Here is a 17,357-nt window from a genome sequence, read left to right as displayed (position 1 = left end):
CCTTCCATCCTTCTTTGGAACTGGAACCACATTTGCTATCCATTCTGGATACTTGGATACTTTGATGAAACCTGCGGCCAACTGCTTTCTGATTTCTTCTTTGATTTTGAGAGCCACATCTGGTTTCATACGGCGCGACTTTTGCTTGATGGGCTTCATACATGGAATGAGTGGTATCGTATGCTGAGTTATATCCCTGTCAATTCCTGGCATATCTTGGTATGACCAAGCAAATACATCAACAAATTCACTAAGAAAGTTAATTAGATCTTTGCGTTCATCTTGACTTAGTGTTAATCCAATTTTTACTTCTTTAACAGTTGTATCATTGGAAATGTTAACTGTTTTTGTATCTTCGATAACTGATGTTTTATTTTCGTGTTCTTCCATTGCTTTTATTATTTCTTTGTCATTTTTATCATTAGCAAAGCAATATTGATTAGGGTTAGGGGAATGACACGCATCATAAGCAAAGGTACTCATTTTATTGAATTCATTGGCTAATACATCAAGAGTGGCAAGGTCAGCTGCGACCTCACCGGAAAGAGAAGGCTCAACAAGAGACTCAGGATTGGGCTCTATAACAGAAAGAGGGTCGGCCTCAGACTCTAAGGACTCGTCTACAGACTTAGACTCAGACTCGGACTCGGACCCAGACGACTCAGACTCATCAAACATAGGACCTTCGCCAGCGGTTATTTCCAACTTCTCTCCGCTTGGTGTAGTAATCCTTAATGTCTTGCGCCACCCCTTTGAAATATCATCATCTCGGACGATTAACTCGAAGGGGTTAAAATCCTTGTTTGCTATGACAGCTTGAATGATCTCAGAGTTATCATTGCAGACGAGCTTAGACTCATTCTTCTCCATTCCAAAAAGCAGGTTGATGCCTAGAACATCAGAGTTTGGGCTAGCTGGTTTCTCTGTTGCGAAGAGCTCTTCGTTTTCATCAACAAAGTCACAATCGAGGAACATCTCGAATCCTGGTTCACGCTTCCCATCGTGGACGGATGGCTTAGAGAATTCATAGCATGGGAAATCTTCCCCTTCTTTAATGTACTAGCCATTGAGGGTGAATGGATATGGATCCATGGCCATCTCCGTCTTCGTGATTCAAGCGTTATTGCGAGCCTTCATCTTCAATAGAGCTTGTTTCACATCATCTTTTGTTGGCTTGAATCCCAAGCCAAAAGTATCCTTCTTGAGTGCACCAGGATGGCCCCAAAGTTCGGCCATTTTCTTTTTGAGTCCGAGGGTCATTCCAAGGAAATGCCCTTGCTTCTTCAGAATGGCATTAATATTGGTGTTTGAATAAGGATCGAAGTCGAGATGGCACTTTTCTTCTTCTTCAATCACGAGAACATCATTGAGTGAAATCCCCCAAAGATCTTCGTCTTCTTCGTCGTGTTCGACATGGACGATAGGAGTGTCAATAACTTGAATGCGCATGGGAGATGCATCAATGGTAATTGGAACCCCTCCAACTATGGCTTTCACCTTTTGGTGCAACGATGATGGAATCGCCTTTAGCTCGTGAAGCCAAGGGTGTCCTAATAACAGATTAAAAAGAGGCCTGAATGTCCACCACCTGAAATTTGGTGCGACGTTCAATGGCCCCAGTAGCTATGTTGAGTATGATAGTACCCATGGCTTGACTGTGAGTATTATCATAAGCTCGAATCCCTTGAGTAGAGGGAGTCAGTTCTTCATTCTTTATGCGCAACTTCTTTGCAGTGCGGAGTGGGCATACATTGATTGCAGAGCCGTTATCAACCAGGCTCATAGGAACATTAATCTGCCTACACACCACAGTGAGGTGTAAGGCCTTATTATGTTGATCCCCTTCCGGGGGCAGATCCTTGTCAGAAAATAAAATCAGATTGCTAGTACTTGGCAATTCAGTAGTGAGAAAGCTGACCAGTCCTTGAGGAGTCATGTCATCATCAACTCCTATTTTCACCAGAGCATTCATCACAGCCTTTCGATGCTCGTGGGAGGTGTCCAAAAGCTTCTATACATTCATCTCCACCTTAGTCTTTTGCAATTGTTTGACCACATCGTTATTTACAGGGTCGATGGGATCAACTATCGGATGTGATTGTGGTGGAGGTGGAGGTGGACTAGGTTGTTGCAACCGTCCACTTTTGGTGAGAACCTTGACCTCAAAGTCTCCCCAAACATCTTCACTTGTGCCAAGAGATGAACAGGCTATATCCTTGAGATAGACGTCTTCATCGTCACTATCCCAAATTCCATTCACTTCTTCAGATTTCGAGACAAATACAACTTCCGACAGAGGTTCATTCACAGGTTGAATGAGTATTTACGGATCAAAGGAGACTTCATCTCCCATGATAGCCAAAGCATCAGAAAGAGGACCTGTTTGAATGTTAGGCTTCTTGCCCCCTGGAGGGACAGGAAGTTGATTAGCATCAATTAGGTCTTGGATTTCATCATTCAACCTCCAACACTTCTCGGTAGTATGACCCTTTCCTTGATGAAACTTTCAATAAGCATTGGGGTCATAGCTAGCGGTCCTATTCTCTGGTCGAGGTTCTAGAAATGGTCCAATTGGCATAATCAGTCCTTGATCATGCAAACGTTCATAAGCAGCATCATAAGTCATTCCCAAAGGCGTGTAAACCCTCCTTTGCCTTTGGAATCTTTGAGGAGGATTATTAAGGGCCAACACATCATTGATATTGATATTTTTGGTAGCATTATTGGGCTTGGAAGACGAAGAATAAGGAGTGTCGTTCTTCTTGTTTTTCCAAGTGATGTTATTATTGTTGCTACCAGCAGTCTTCATCAGTTCATCTTCGATATTGATCCCAATATCGTATACAGCCTCAAAGGTACTCAGAGGCAGAAACTTCAAGTGTTGCTTGTACTTATGAGTCAGATTGGCAATGAACAAGCGAACCATTTCTTTCTCCTTGGGGGGATCCATCAAGAGCGCGGCTGTTTCCCTCCACCTGCTTAAGTAAGTGGTGAAGCCTTCATTCTCTTTCTGTTTGAGAATGGAGAGTTCATGTTCAGAAGTCTTGGCCTGAATGTTACATTTGTAACGATTCATAAAGCTTTCAGCAACATCCTCCCAGGTCGCGACATGTTTGGATTCCAAACAGTACTGTTCACAGGCATGATCCAAGATCCACGTTCAGAAGTCTTGGCCTGAATGTATGTTCTTAAGCTAGGAGGCTAAGGAAAATTACGTCATGTGACACGATAGATGAATGAACTTAGGTCATGGAGCTAAGCATCACATATGGTGTAAAGAAACGATCTTGAACGTTATTTAGGTTTGGAAGCTAAGCACGTATATAAATGAAGTGATCGATGAGTATCGCATAATGAATGTCACATAGGTGAAGGAGCTAAGCACAATATGCGATGTATGAAACAATGAACATTGCTTAGGTCTAGAAGCTAGGCAAGTATACAATGTCTCTTTTGATGTTGTCTTGAAAGATGACGAAACATGTGCATCGTTGAAGTAAGATTTCATGATAGAAGGTTCCTAGAAGGAAAGGTGATATGGATATGTATGTGTGAGTGAAGTGTGTGAATGTGATACTAAGGATGGCTGCAAGGGTTATGGTGATGGAAATAGATGTGAGAAGAGTAAAAAATGATGACTCTTTAGGTTGGGTAGGCTAAATGATGTAGGTTCAAGCCCCCAAGTCTATCTCTAAATGGGTAGGGGTAAGCATTGGATATTCTTTGACTCGATCATGCATGGATATGAATATGAATGTGGATATGAATGTGAATGTGGCCGCACCTCGATGTGAGGTTGCCTACGTACCCGTTAGGAATCAGGCCAACATAGCTCTAACCAAACTTTGCACAAGTGTGTGTACACCTCAAAGAGGTCTTTCAAGGGTTGTAATGTGGTTAAGCTGAAGGTTTAAGGAAGAAAGGGGTAAAAGGCTCAAGACCCGAGAGAAGCCCCTAAGATATGCAATTATGTATTAGACTTTGCGAGTTTTATTTTTCATATATTTTTTTTAATTTCTTTTTTTTTCCATTCTTGTGAATCAATGTAGGCAATCTCAGATCATGCGGTCCATAACTCACTTAACATTCATGTTTCTCGGACACGGTACCAAGCACTCGATGAGAGACGCAATTTGAGACATGTTCATATCAAAGACATTGGAACACTTGCCTTTAGACATTGTTTTTTTTATTTACTTATTCTTTTCCCTTTTTTATTTGAACTTGCTTTTTGAATGTTACACAATTTGCACACCTTCCCATCCCAGGGTTAAGTGAATGTGGGTTGAAGAAATGAAGGCCAAACGTTAGACTAGGCTCAAAGTGGTTGATGAAGAAATGGAATGTGATTGAGCTGTTAATAGGGGATGATAGGGTTGCAAAGGTGCCTCAACTCATTGGTGTACCTTGTGTTGAGTTCGGTAATTGATTTTTTTTTTTTTGCTAATCACATGATCGAATGTAAGAAAGAGGTGCTCATTTATGAAGAAGGTAAGAAATGTGACACATAGACACATGGATAAGGAGAACCTATGCTAGGCTTTTTAGGGGGAAGGGTTTGAAACAAAAGAAGAAGAAAACATGAAATCTTGGTGAGAAGCTTGCATCGTGCTTTGTCTTCATGGATGTTTATGAGTTACTTCTTGCCGCCTACTGAGGAAAAAAGTTTCTCGTTGTTGATGCTTTGATTAGAAGGAAAGAAGGAAGGAGTGACGTTCCCCTTATTCTTCCAACTATTGCCTATTGATTTTAGACTCAAGTACTATCTAAGGACGAACTCATCTAATACATTAACTCAATACTCGGACTGGAAAGGAAGAGTGTATGAAACAATTTTGAAAACTTATGGGAAATACTCCACTCATTCCTATAACGACGGAAAGCGATGCATGCATGGTTCTAGTATACGATCATAAACAATATAGTGAATTACTCGAAGACAAAGTGTGTGCAATGACTCAACATGTGTGATTAGGTGAGTTTATTAAGAGTCGTGGTATGATCGCATGGCTAGACATGAGGACGCTGTGAAAAATAAAGGACCCAATGACCAAATAGCACGGAAGACTAAAAGACAAACTAACTTGATTAATTTAGTCCAATTTTAATGTTTATGCTATTTACTAGGTGAAAACGGTCCATTGGCAATCGTTAGTCATAAATAAGATCAACCACAATCAAAGACAAAGAACACATGTTAAGGTTAGAACAAAAATCGATCACAAGAAACTAGGAAGAGGACTAGAATTCTAGAAGAGTTAAGACTTATGGGTATAAAAAATAAAATAAAATAAAAAATCTATAATCCTATGTTATAAAAGTTGACATGGATTAAAGGACTTGGCTAAGACTAGCTTGACACGAAAAAAATAAAAACAAATAAAATAAAAAAAGGTTGACGCTAAAAAGACACCTAAACTAGACAGGTTGTAGTAAATCAGTTATATCTTTTTATTTGTGACTCTGATTGGGACGAAACCAACTCTAAATGAGAGATAAAATTCAGGGCTACAGATCCACAGGTGGTACAACACGTAACTCTTTCTAGAACTCCGAATATGACCAAAACAAGTTGACTCTTGTGCAGTATACGGGAATAAAAATTCGGGTGACTTAAATTTTTTTTAAAAAAAATCTATGGCTCGACTCTAATAATAGAAAAAGGTTTTGATAAAAAATAAATAAATAAAAAGTTAAAAAATGCACATATAATCACATTGTCACGAATGATGCAATGAATTTCGCAACCTAAAGTCAAGATCTATGTTCCACTATGGTCAAGCTTTTGGGTGTCAAAGGGTATCATGGTTAAGAGTTTGGACGCGTTAGCAAGGAAATCCCCCTTGAGGGTGTATGCCAACGGGCGGCTCCGCGAGTTCGTGATGAAATTGAACTCGACTCCATGGTTTGGGTGGATTTAAAAACTCGGATGAACCCTTATTGTCATGAACGTTTTTGGGTTGATAGAGCTTAAATCCCCCGGGCTAGCCACATACGTAGAACACGTACTATTGTGGCAAAATAGGTGACCTAAAATGCATATGCATATGTGACAATGTCAATTAAATTGCTGGAATACAATTCAAGAATCTTTCAAGTCTCATCCACTCATCTCAATTAAATACCGATCACTCAAATCGATAAATAACCAAGAATCCTCCCTAGTGGAGTCGCCAAATTGTAGGCGTCGCTCGAAGTGCGCCTACGTTAAAGCATGTGGTGAATATGCTTGGCACTCATAGGAAGTGGGAATTGACATATTACGATTAGGGACAAGGAAAGTAGGGAGCCGCCAACAAGTTTTTAAGGAACTTGTAAACCGTTCACGGATCATAAGGCAACCACGATAAAGGGACAACGATAGGCAACAATGATTGACCTGTGAAGGTTACACCCCATTCATAATCCATGAGATTACTAACTCCATATGGTTCGGAACCACGAAAGGAGGATCGGGGATGATGGTACGAAGTGAGTCATGGAGTCACATTCGCGCGTATTGGCCTCTACTCGATTCTTATAGTGAAAAGTGATTCCTGCGATCTCAAAGGCATACAAAAAAAAATTCAATTTGCTCCAAACTATTATTACGCTAAATTGGTTGAATATTAATGCAACATATAATTCTAAAATATTAGCGATCACTTGATTAAAAAACAAGATTAAAAGGAACCTAAACCGGTCGTCCAAATTATCTTATTAGGCGTGATTTTCAATTACATATTCCCTTTAAACATGCAATATAGTGATCAATAAATATAATAAAATCAACATTAATATTGGAAGCAATTCAACAATAAATTGTTAATCAAATCAAATATAATAATTCTATCATGATGCTAGCAATAAAAATAATAAGAGTAATTATTAAGTGAATCAATTACTCACTTTTCGCGTTTCCTTGAATTGCTACATCATGAATAAACTATTAGTAACTTCAATTAAAATATAAATCAAATGAAAATTAAATTAAAGTAGAGTTGATTTGGTCCAAACCCTCAGTCAATTATACCTTTCACGCCTTGGTTTAAGTATAGAACTTTAGGTATTGTATGAACTCCTTGGAGTGCTTAATTAGGGAAAGTATTTTGAGAAAATAGGATGGGTAATATTTAGGCTAAAGAGGGAGAAGAGAATTATTTGATGATCAAGCTTGTTGATGATTGGAAAAGGGGTGATATGACCTCTATTTATAGAGAAAAAAGAGAGGTCGAAAAAACAAGATAAGATCCGAATTAAATCGGAATAAAACTCGATAGACAGCAATTTTTACAGTTTTTGTTTTTATCATATCTTTTGATCCAGAAATCGGAATAATATGAATAAGATATCGTTGGAAAGATCTTGAAGTTTAATTTCTAATCCAATTAGAATCAGATTAAAATATTTTGTAGAATAAAAGATATGGCCGAAATAGTGAGATTGTGTCATTTTTGGATAGAGTTTGATATCTTATTCATATCTTTTCCGTGATAGCTCGGAATTGATATTATAATATATCATTGGAAAGATAATTTCAAGGTCTATCCAACCATATAAAATTTGGATAAAAAATATGAGGAACAAAAATATTATCTTTCTATCTTTGAACGTCTTTTCGATTCAAATAGAATTAGGACTTTAAAAAAAAAAGAGTTTTATTCAATTTCAAACTCTTTAATCTTATCTTTTCAAAACGGATAATTAAGATCTTTTAGAAACTTATAGAAGCTTCTAATTAATCCTAATTGGTTTAGGAATTGGATTAAATCATTTGGATCCTCCACATGATCATTGGGTCGTAGGTAAGGTAGGCTAAGGTTCGGTTTGGGCTCGGCTTAATATTTTGGCCATAACTTATTCGTTATAACTCGGATTTGGGCTTATAATATATCGTTAGAAAGCTCTTTTCAAGCCCCATCCAAATATTCAATCATTAGACCCAGATTATGGACGAAAATAAACAGAAATAAATGTTTTTATAAAAAGGACACGAAATAAGTGATTTTAAAGGACACGAAATGAATTATTTTGGGTTTAAAGGCACGAAAAGAGAAAAATAAGTTATGGTTTGGGGAAATGGGCTAGAAGTTGGGTTGGTTTATGAAATGGAAATATGGATTTAAGCACTCCAAAAATTAAATACTCAACCCGACCAATAATGGCGGTGAAAGATTGTTCATCATCGGGTTTGGTTTTGGGAAGACATTTTTAGGTGTCTACAACGAGTGACGCAAATTAAATAACATTGTTATTTGCGTCGCTCCTATTTATAAAAGCGACGTAAATATAAGTAAGTTGAAATATGTAAGACATTTGCTTCGCTTTATAACAATGCCCGACGCAAATTATTTATAAGGTTGTCAAAATATCTTATTTGCGTCATTTGTTTCTATGAGTGACACAAATAAGGCGGCGCAAATGAGCATTTTTCTACTAATGGACTTTGCTTACTACAATAGAAGCAGCGTATTTTTGCCTTGTTCTTGAACTCTTTCTTCTTGGGCCTTAAAGAAAACTTAGCCGCCTTGCAAGAATAGGTTTTCTGGAGCTCTTGGACAACTTCCTTGTAGGATAGTTTGTTCCGATTGTTGGTAAGTCGCATCTTAATTGCAACTTAACCCGAGTGGAGTGAGCTTAAAAGCATATGAGCAGCTTGCTCATCCTTCACCGGTCTACCAATCAGTTTCAGATGGTTAAATAACCTTGTCATCTTTAGCACATGGGCTTGAAGTGGCATCCCGGGTCTAAGTCTTGCACTATAGACCCTAGCCCATACTTCTTGCCTCTCTTTGCTGAGACACCCATCTTGCGGTGGCTTGATCCTCTTGTTAGACAGTGACCTAGTCACTTTCTCACAAGTCCATTATAGTTGCCCCTGTCGCTCTTTGTGACCCTCAGATTGACCACATCTTCTAGAGCCATGAGGAGTACATCCGGAAGGTAGTTGGAGAAAAAGGATGTTCATTTTAGGTTAAGTTTAGATTTTTAGTTTTTAAACCTATCTTATTCTTGTAAGATAGGTTTATTTTAGATTTTTAGAAGATAAGTTCAACCCCTATTCTAATCTATTCACATTGATTCCACTCATTTTAGGGATAATAATTTCAGATGAGTTTATATTCGACATGACATGTTCAAATAAGTTTAGATAAAATACAATTAGTTCATATAAATTCGGCTATAATAGGTTTGGTTTAGATAATTTAAAATATAACAATTTATTTTTTCTAAACTTATTTTATTTGAAATTATCTAAACTTGTTTATTTTTTATAAGTTCATATTCCAATTCACGTTATTTTTAATGGTAATTTTTTAAACATCTGAATGACATTATTTAAAATTTTTAAATAAGATTAAATAGGCAAATGAATAATAAAATTAGAAAAATAAAAGTCCAATAAAAGCCTTTTAACAACTCTAGTTCGGATCACCACTTTCTCGATCGAGTCCAAACAAGTCAAGTCATGATCGGGTTTAGCTAAATTATTCGGGTCATATTATCATCGGGTCATTGTCATATACTCATGCTCGTATTCAATCATTATCGAGTTCAATTCAATCGTTATCCGAAGTTATTATTTTTTTAAAAAAAATTTATCTGAAATTATATATATATATATATATACACACACACACACACAATATAAGATAAAACAAACAAGTCTAAGGTCCAATAGTATTTGCAAACCGTAATTGACTGCATTTAGAATGCACATGCACCTACAAAGTAGTAGTATTCGTAAACTGTAATTGCTTAATTTTACACCTAAAAAGTAGTAGTATTCGTAAATCGTAATTAGTAAATTTAAATAAAGAATGTATATGCCTTTTTCAATCATTATAGGCTAAACTCTAACTAAATATAAATAAAAAATTATCATTTTTATCAAGCTAATTATTTCCTTTAACCATATAACAATATATATGGCTACATACTAGGAAACTATAGCCTATAATTTAGGAAGAAAAACTTCTTTGACCATACAACAAATATATACTATATTTAACTCTTAAATTTGGGAATGATGCTTCTTTCTTTTGTTGGCCTGGACCGACTTGGTCTCCCTACACAAAATGCTTTCATTAATAATAATAAGGCGGTCTAAATTGAATTTAAGGTGATTTGAAATTGAATCTGGAACAATTTGGGTTGAATTTAGGTCGGGTTAATAACAAGTCGTGCTGATTTTGGGTCAGGTTAGTAACAGATCGGATTGAATTTTGGGTCGGGTTAGTAATATGTCGGGTAAAACGGGTCAGGTCAATAACAAGTTGGGTTGAATTTGGGTCGAGTCAATAACAAGTCGGGTTAATTTTGGATCGGGTTTGTAACAAGTCGGGTTAGTAACGGGTCGGGTTAAATTCGGGTAGGGTTAGAAACAGGTCATGTCAAATTCTGGTTTTAACGGATTAAAACGGGTTTGGGTCGGGTTCGGTTTAGGCCAATAATTTACGAGTTATATTCGGGTCGGGTAATCTCCAGTTCGGTTCATGTTCGGGTTCAGGTCTCAAATACTCGGCTCTAGGGTTAGTTTCAAGTCGGATTTGGGTCATCAATTTTTTAGGTTCAGACGGGTCGGTTAATAATCGGGTTCGGGTTGGTATTTCGGGTTGGGTCAGCTTTTGACAGCTCTACTCTTACCTACTCACACTTTTTTAATATATGTCTTCTCTTACATCTTATACTCTTATGCATTCTATAACATAAACTATTCATCTACTATAAATTTTTTTATTATCATTTTCAATTTCCCATAAAACTCCGATTACATAATATTTTAACAAATTTAACTCAAGAGCATATAATTCTGTGCCATCAAAGTGCTGAATTAAAAAAAATTAGAAAAAAAAGAATATCATGTAATCACTCTAATTGAGTATAGCGTGAAGAGTGTGCAGACTTGTCAACTTATTAATTAGCAAGTCAAACTAATTTCAAACTGCTCTAAGCAAGAAGTTTTGATTGGTTTGTTTGCGGATATTATCTCACATGATAAAAGAAATGGACTCATGCCTCTTATGAACTAGCTTAAATGTCTATTGATTGTTTTTTATTAATGAGATTCATATGGATAAGCAAACTGATTACAATAGCTTAGTTGTTCCAATAAATGAGATTCACATGAATAACCAAACTAATTAAAATATCTTATATAGTTATTCCAATAAATGAGATTCACATGGATAACCAAACTAATTACAATATCTTATATAGTTACTCCAATAAATGAGATTCACATGGATAAGCAAGGTGATTACCAGCCATACATTAGCTTAGTTGTTTATTGATTATTTCCAATTAATGAGATTCACATGGATGAGCAAGTAGATCAGCCCATGATTTCCTCATGCATTTGATCTACCAATAATATTATATAATTCAAAGAATAATTCATCAATTATAAAAAAATTTGAGAAAAAATAATTATCCTTTCAAAGTTATTTCATCCAAGAAGCGTTTTAAGATATAATGGATAATCATGCCACAAATGAAGTAGAAAGTAGCTATGATCGAATTAATGAACTGAAGGCATTCGATGAAGGAAAACTTGGGGTTAAAGGGCTTGTAGATGCAGGTATCAAAAAAATTCCTAGTATGTTTGTCAGAGCACTCGAGGAACGTTTAAAAGATTTTGGTACATGTTCTAAAAATATAAGTCTGCCGATAATAGACTTTTCTTATTTTGGTGAAAATAAAGATCGAATTGCTTTTATTGCCAGGGAAATTATTGAAGCAGCAAAGGAATGGGGATTTTTTCAAGTGATAAACCATGAGATTCCTAAGAAATTGTTGGAAGCAATGATTAACCAAAGTTGAATGTTTCATGAACAAGATGCTGAAACTAAGAAAAAGTTCTATAGTCGGGATTATCAATCAAAGCCCGTGAAACTTTTTAGCAACCATGGCTTATATCAATCAAAATCTGCGAATTGGAGAGACACTTTGTATGTCAATGCCCAACATACTGGCGGTGAAGTTGATCCTCAAGAGTAGTTGGCTCCTATATGCAGGTAATATAAGTTTATATCTATCTTACATAGTCACACTACGTACACTTATTTATCATTAAGAAATTAAGTTACAAAGTTGGTGTTAGTTTTCATCAAATATAATTCTTTGATTAAATTAATTACTCAGGTTTTCACACTTGTCAATGCACATTTTATTTCATTAATATCGTTAATTATACTTTTGCAAAATTTAAAACAAGTAAAAATTTTGTAAGTATAAATCGATCAAAACGAAAATTTGGGATGGTAATGGTTCCCGAATCCAATTAAATTCAAATTCAAAGAATCTTGTTCCATTTTACTGTTACATAATCCTCTAATTATGCACTCAACTAACATATCCAAATTTATTTGTGATAAAACTTATATTTAAGATCCAGATCCAACCCATTGATTTTTTTTTATTGTGTAAAATTAATATAGTATGTAATTTGACTTTTCAAATAAAAATAAAAATATAATATTTTATGTGATTCTTGTATTGTTATTTATACTTAAGAACTTTTGCATTTAATATTACAATCCACAAATAACCCACTTATTGATAGTATCATCAAAAAATAAAATTATTTAAAATACCACCAAAAAATTAAAAGACAAAAAATAAATGATTTCATCACCAAATCCGTTAAATCTAACATTTAAAAAAAATTCTTCAATTTTCGTGCCAAAAACAAGTGTTTAAGAGGGTTTGGGGACATTTTTGTCCTTTGAAACCGATTCGAGTTAACATTTGCAAAAAAAAAAATCGAAAATACCTCATGTTGTATATGTCATGCAAATCGGTCGAGTTATGTTAAGTATGCAAAACAAGGCATTACCAAATATATTTAGTAAATTGTGACCTCAAATCAAATCAGACCTAGGGAAAAAATGACCCCAAAATCTCTAAATAACATGTTTTACGAAAATCGAAATTTTTTTGAAAAAATGTTAGATTTAACAATTTTATTTAACGAAAAGTGTTAAATGGTGGTGAATTTTTTTTTCCTTTTTTGGGTGGTATTTAAAAAAAATTGGTCGTAATATCAATAAGTAGGTTATCTGTGGGTGGAAAAATACAACATATCCTTATATTTAAATATTTTGTTTCTTTAATATATACCTTCTGCGTTTCTTTTTAGTTTATACTTTCTTACTATGGGAACTATTCAAATAAATTACTTCGAATTAAATTTATGATTTATTCTTAATAAATTAAAAAATAGTCATTTGAGGTCTTATTTGATTTATCTCAAACTCTTTTTTAAAAAATATTAATTTTTGTATAATATTTTTAAAAAGTTAGCATAAATGTGTAAGTTAAATAAATAAACTTAACAATAAATTTTCACTTCGTTTTTCAAAGAAATATTTAAGATAATTGTTTTTCTTTAAAAAAGTTAAGAAAAATGTTACATGTGGGTCCAAATTATTTAGATTTGGATCCGAAATTTTTAAAGAGGTGAATGTGGATCTAGATCCAAAAGAAGTCAAGATCCAAATCATCGTCCGTTAACGTATATATTGAAGAACTTATTATTAAAAAAATACATATATAATTAATTTTTTTCAATATACGATAATTAGTATCAAATAAAATTCAAACCTTTGATGCAAGTTTAATTAATAAATAAGTGGTTACACCAAAGTTATCAGAATCGGGATTCTACTTTGAATCGGTGAGTGGGGTAGAATCGAATCGGTAAAATAAAATAGTAGAATCGTACGATTCTACCAAAATGTAAAATTGGGCTTCAAAATGTAACAAATGACTACATACATAATTTTATAGCAATGAGAATGATAATAATATATATTGTTAATAACATAATATTGACATACAAACATAAAATAGTTTTTCAAGTAATTTCGCACGCGCTTAACTCAAACAATACACTAAAAACTATAAAGTCGAAATATTGGTACACATTCTTAACCATGAGAGTACATGACAGTTGTTAAATTATGAAAAAAATAATGTTGTTGACTCATAAAGTTGTTTTCCCTAAACCCATGCATAATAAAAAAAAAAAAAAAGTCCAATTATGATAGAAAACTAAGTGTCAAGTTAGTTCATTTAACGAGATAGCTAAAGAATGACAAGTACAACAAACTCATGTTATAAAAGTGTTTTTTATATGCTCAAAGTTGAGTTCATGAGACTCAGAATACATTATTATGCCCACAAAATTTAAATGGTTGGATAGAATCTTAAAGTTATTTAAATTGATGTTTCATAAGCTTTATTATGCTTTAGATTGAATAATATGTAGTCATTGACTATAGTTAGGTTCAACTATGACACCGTGACACTCTTTAGTCTATAACATAAAATATATAAATGATATAGGTACAAAACCAATTCTATTAGAAAGAGACTTCAAGAGCTTTCCAATGACATATTATATAAGCCTAATTCCGACTTCTGAATAAAAAGATATGGGTTTCGAAAGATCAGGTTTTTTTGTAGGAGTAGAATTGATGTAGAATCGGTACCGATTCCACCGGTTCTAATCGATTCTACCGATTCTATGAGCGATTCTTTAACATAATGATTCTACCAGCGATTTACATCATTTAGGTGGATTAGGATCGTAGAATCGTACGATTCTACAATCCGAATTGCGATTTTAATAACATTGGTTTACACATAAACTATGTACCCACTATTCAATTTTAATGGTTGATTATGTGTGTGTGTATATATATTATAAATTGTTTTTGTAGGGAATTAACATTGGAGTACATTAAACATATCCATAAGCTAGGTGACCGAATATTTATGTTAATATCATTAGGTCTTGGGCTTGAACCCGAATGTCTTGGAAAGATGACAAAGTATACAAAAAGTTGGTCCATACTTAACAGCTATTACCCAGCATGTCCAGAACCAAAATTAACACTGGGGATAAATGCTCATGTTGATGTATCATTTATCACAGTACTCTTACAAGACAATGTTGGTGGACTCCAAGTTCTTCATGAAAACAAATGGGTTAATATTGAGCCTATTGATGGTGGTTTGATTGTTAATTTTGGAAATATGCTTCAGGTTTTTTTTTTCCTTACCATATTAGTTAAATTATTAAAATTTCAATTTTGTTGATTAGTGTGTAATTTTTAAGTTTTACATTGATGTGATTCACTACTTTTAATTCCTATCTTATATCTTGCATATGATAACTAATGATATAATAAAAGGTGCATGTCATAGAGTGATTGCGAAAAGTGTTGGACCAAGGTTTTCTACTGCATTTTTCTTTAAGGGTGATATATCATCTGAGAAGATACATGGCCCATTAAAGGAACTAACTTCAGATGAAAATCCACATATTTATAGGAAATTCTCAACTGAGGAACTCATCGAAAGATTATCCTCTAAATCACTTGACGAGATTGGATCCAATCTAGATTATTTCAAACTTCAATATCATGGTGATGGCAACTAATAATCATGAGGAATGATGTTACAAAATAATGTCTAATTGCTATATAATAAACAAACTTTTATGGTACTTGCATAACAATTTTTGATTTAATTTGATGTTTCATGAGTAGCAATAGTGTGACAATATAATCATAGTACATGTGGAGTAGGGGTGTTCAAAAATATCCGGTTCGAAATATCCGATCTGAAAATCCGATGATCCGATCCCAAATTTAGGATATCCGATCCGGTTTTTAAGGTTTCGAATATTTCGGATCGGATATCCAAAAAAATTTGGGATTTTCGGATCGGATTTTGTCCGAAAATTTTAACTACCCGATCCGAAAACCCGAATATCCGACTATCCGATCCGAAAATCCAGATATCCGAAAATTTCGGACCGGATTCGGATCGCAATTTCTCCGATCCGAAAATTTCGGATATCCGAATTTTCGGATCGGATATCCGAAATTGAACAGCCCTAATGTGGAGAATATGAAAGTGTTTTCTAATGATTATTGTATGATGTTGTGAAATAGGGAGTATGCATATAATTTTAAAATTTTCATGAGGCAACCAACAATAATCTATCAACTATAGAGTTTTGGTTCGAAGCATTATGCAAATTAATTGCAAAATCTATTAGTTGATCTACATTGTGGCCTGTGGGGAGCCAACTCCATTAGTTCCATGTGATGTGACCTATAATGTAAAATTGACAAAGCTTACAATGGAATAAGAATATATGCATGCTTGAGGTATGGATACCAATCAGAGAGAATGTCAAACATGAATGTGAGAGAAGTTTGAGTTATCTGCCTCTCAAGAAAGGCCTTTGTAAATAAAATGATGTTGGAGACCACACACAAAAATGGCTTAAAGCCTATTGATAAGAAAATATGATTGATACCCATCTTAAAAATTTAAGATCAATGGGTCAAATGAATTTACAATAGTACTCAAGACTTGTACTACGACCATTCCTATCAATAAAGAGGTGTAGTATCTTTATTTTTATAAAAGTACAAAATTTCCGACACATTTAAATTATGTAGGTGATTTCTGGCGAATTTAAAAAATCCGTCCGAAATTTCCAACAAAAATAAAATCGTCGTAAAAAGTCATATCAATAATAGCACGAATAAGAACCTAATTTTCATTTTTTAAATATAACCCCCATAAAACTTGAATTGTTTCCCTTTGTTATTAATTTGGATTGAATATAATTATTCAATGACCTCGTCATTGGTATAAGTATAAAATTCAAGCTATTTTGTTATAAAACGAACATAATGATAAGTTATTGTTGATTTAATTTTGTAATTTGTTGTACTACCTCCGTTTCTTAATATTTGCAACAAAAGACATATTATTTGTAAGACATAAAATATTCCTTTGTTACAAATAATAAGCAATGAAGTAGTAAAACTTATTAACAGTCATGCGTAGCACAAGACTTCAGCTAGTTAAATCAAATAAGCCCATAGTCATCAGAAAATTGGCAACGGGTCGAATTTGGGCCCCTAAATCCGATCAGTTTTATAATCGAACCTTGGACTCAGATCCAAATCATATCCAAATTCCAATTTAATTAATCTGAGTTTGATTCCGATCCGACTTATATTTTTAGCATTCTAATATGGTGTATATATAGAACCAAGTTATAATGAGAACCAAAGATAAAATATGAACTAGGAACTAATCTAGGCCCTTAGATCATGTTAATTGGACGGCTCACATGCTTTCCGTGTCATTAATCGCATTTTTGTAATATTTTAACTTATAAAGTAGTTTCTAGTTTCATTTCTCAAAAGTAAATGAAAATTTATTAGAAATAAATGAAATCAGTCTTGAAGAAAATGAAATTGCCTCAAAAGTTAAAAATTAAAAAAAAAAGGAAAAAAGTACGTTAAAAATAACATTTAGTACAAATGAGCATTTAATTACTTCCT

The 17,357-nt window shown here is 34.1% G+C and overlaps 1 pseudogene; it reads left to right on the top strand.

Moving 5' to 3' along the window:
- The first annotated feature begins 11,374 nt into the window (after positions 1–11,374).
- Positions 11,375–15,427, top strand: LOC110709285 (annotated as a pseudogene).
- The last annotated feature ends 1,930 nt before the right edge of the window (positions 15,428–17,357 follow it).

Source organism: Chenopodium quinoa, unplaced genomic scaffold (genome assembly GCF_001683475.1).
Source record: "Chenopodium quinoa cultivar QQ74 unplaced genomic scaffold, ASM168347v1, whole genome shotgun sequence".
NCBI classification, from domain to species: Eukaryota; Viridiplantae; Streptophyta; class Magnoliopsida; order Caryophyllales; family Amaranthaceae; genus Chenopodium; species Chenopodium quinoa.
Note: the sequence above shows the minus strand (reverse complement) of the source record. Positions and strands in the feature narration are given on the sequence as shown.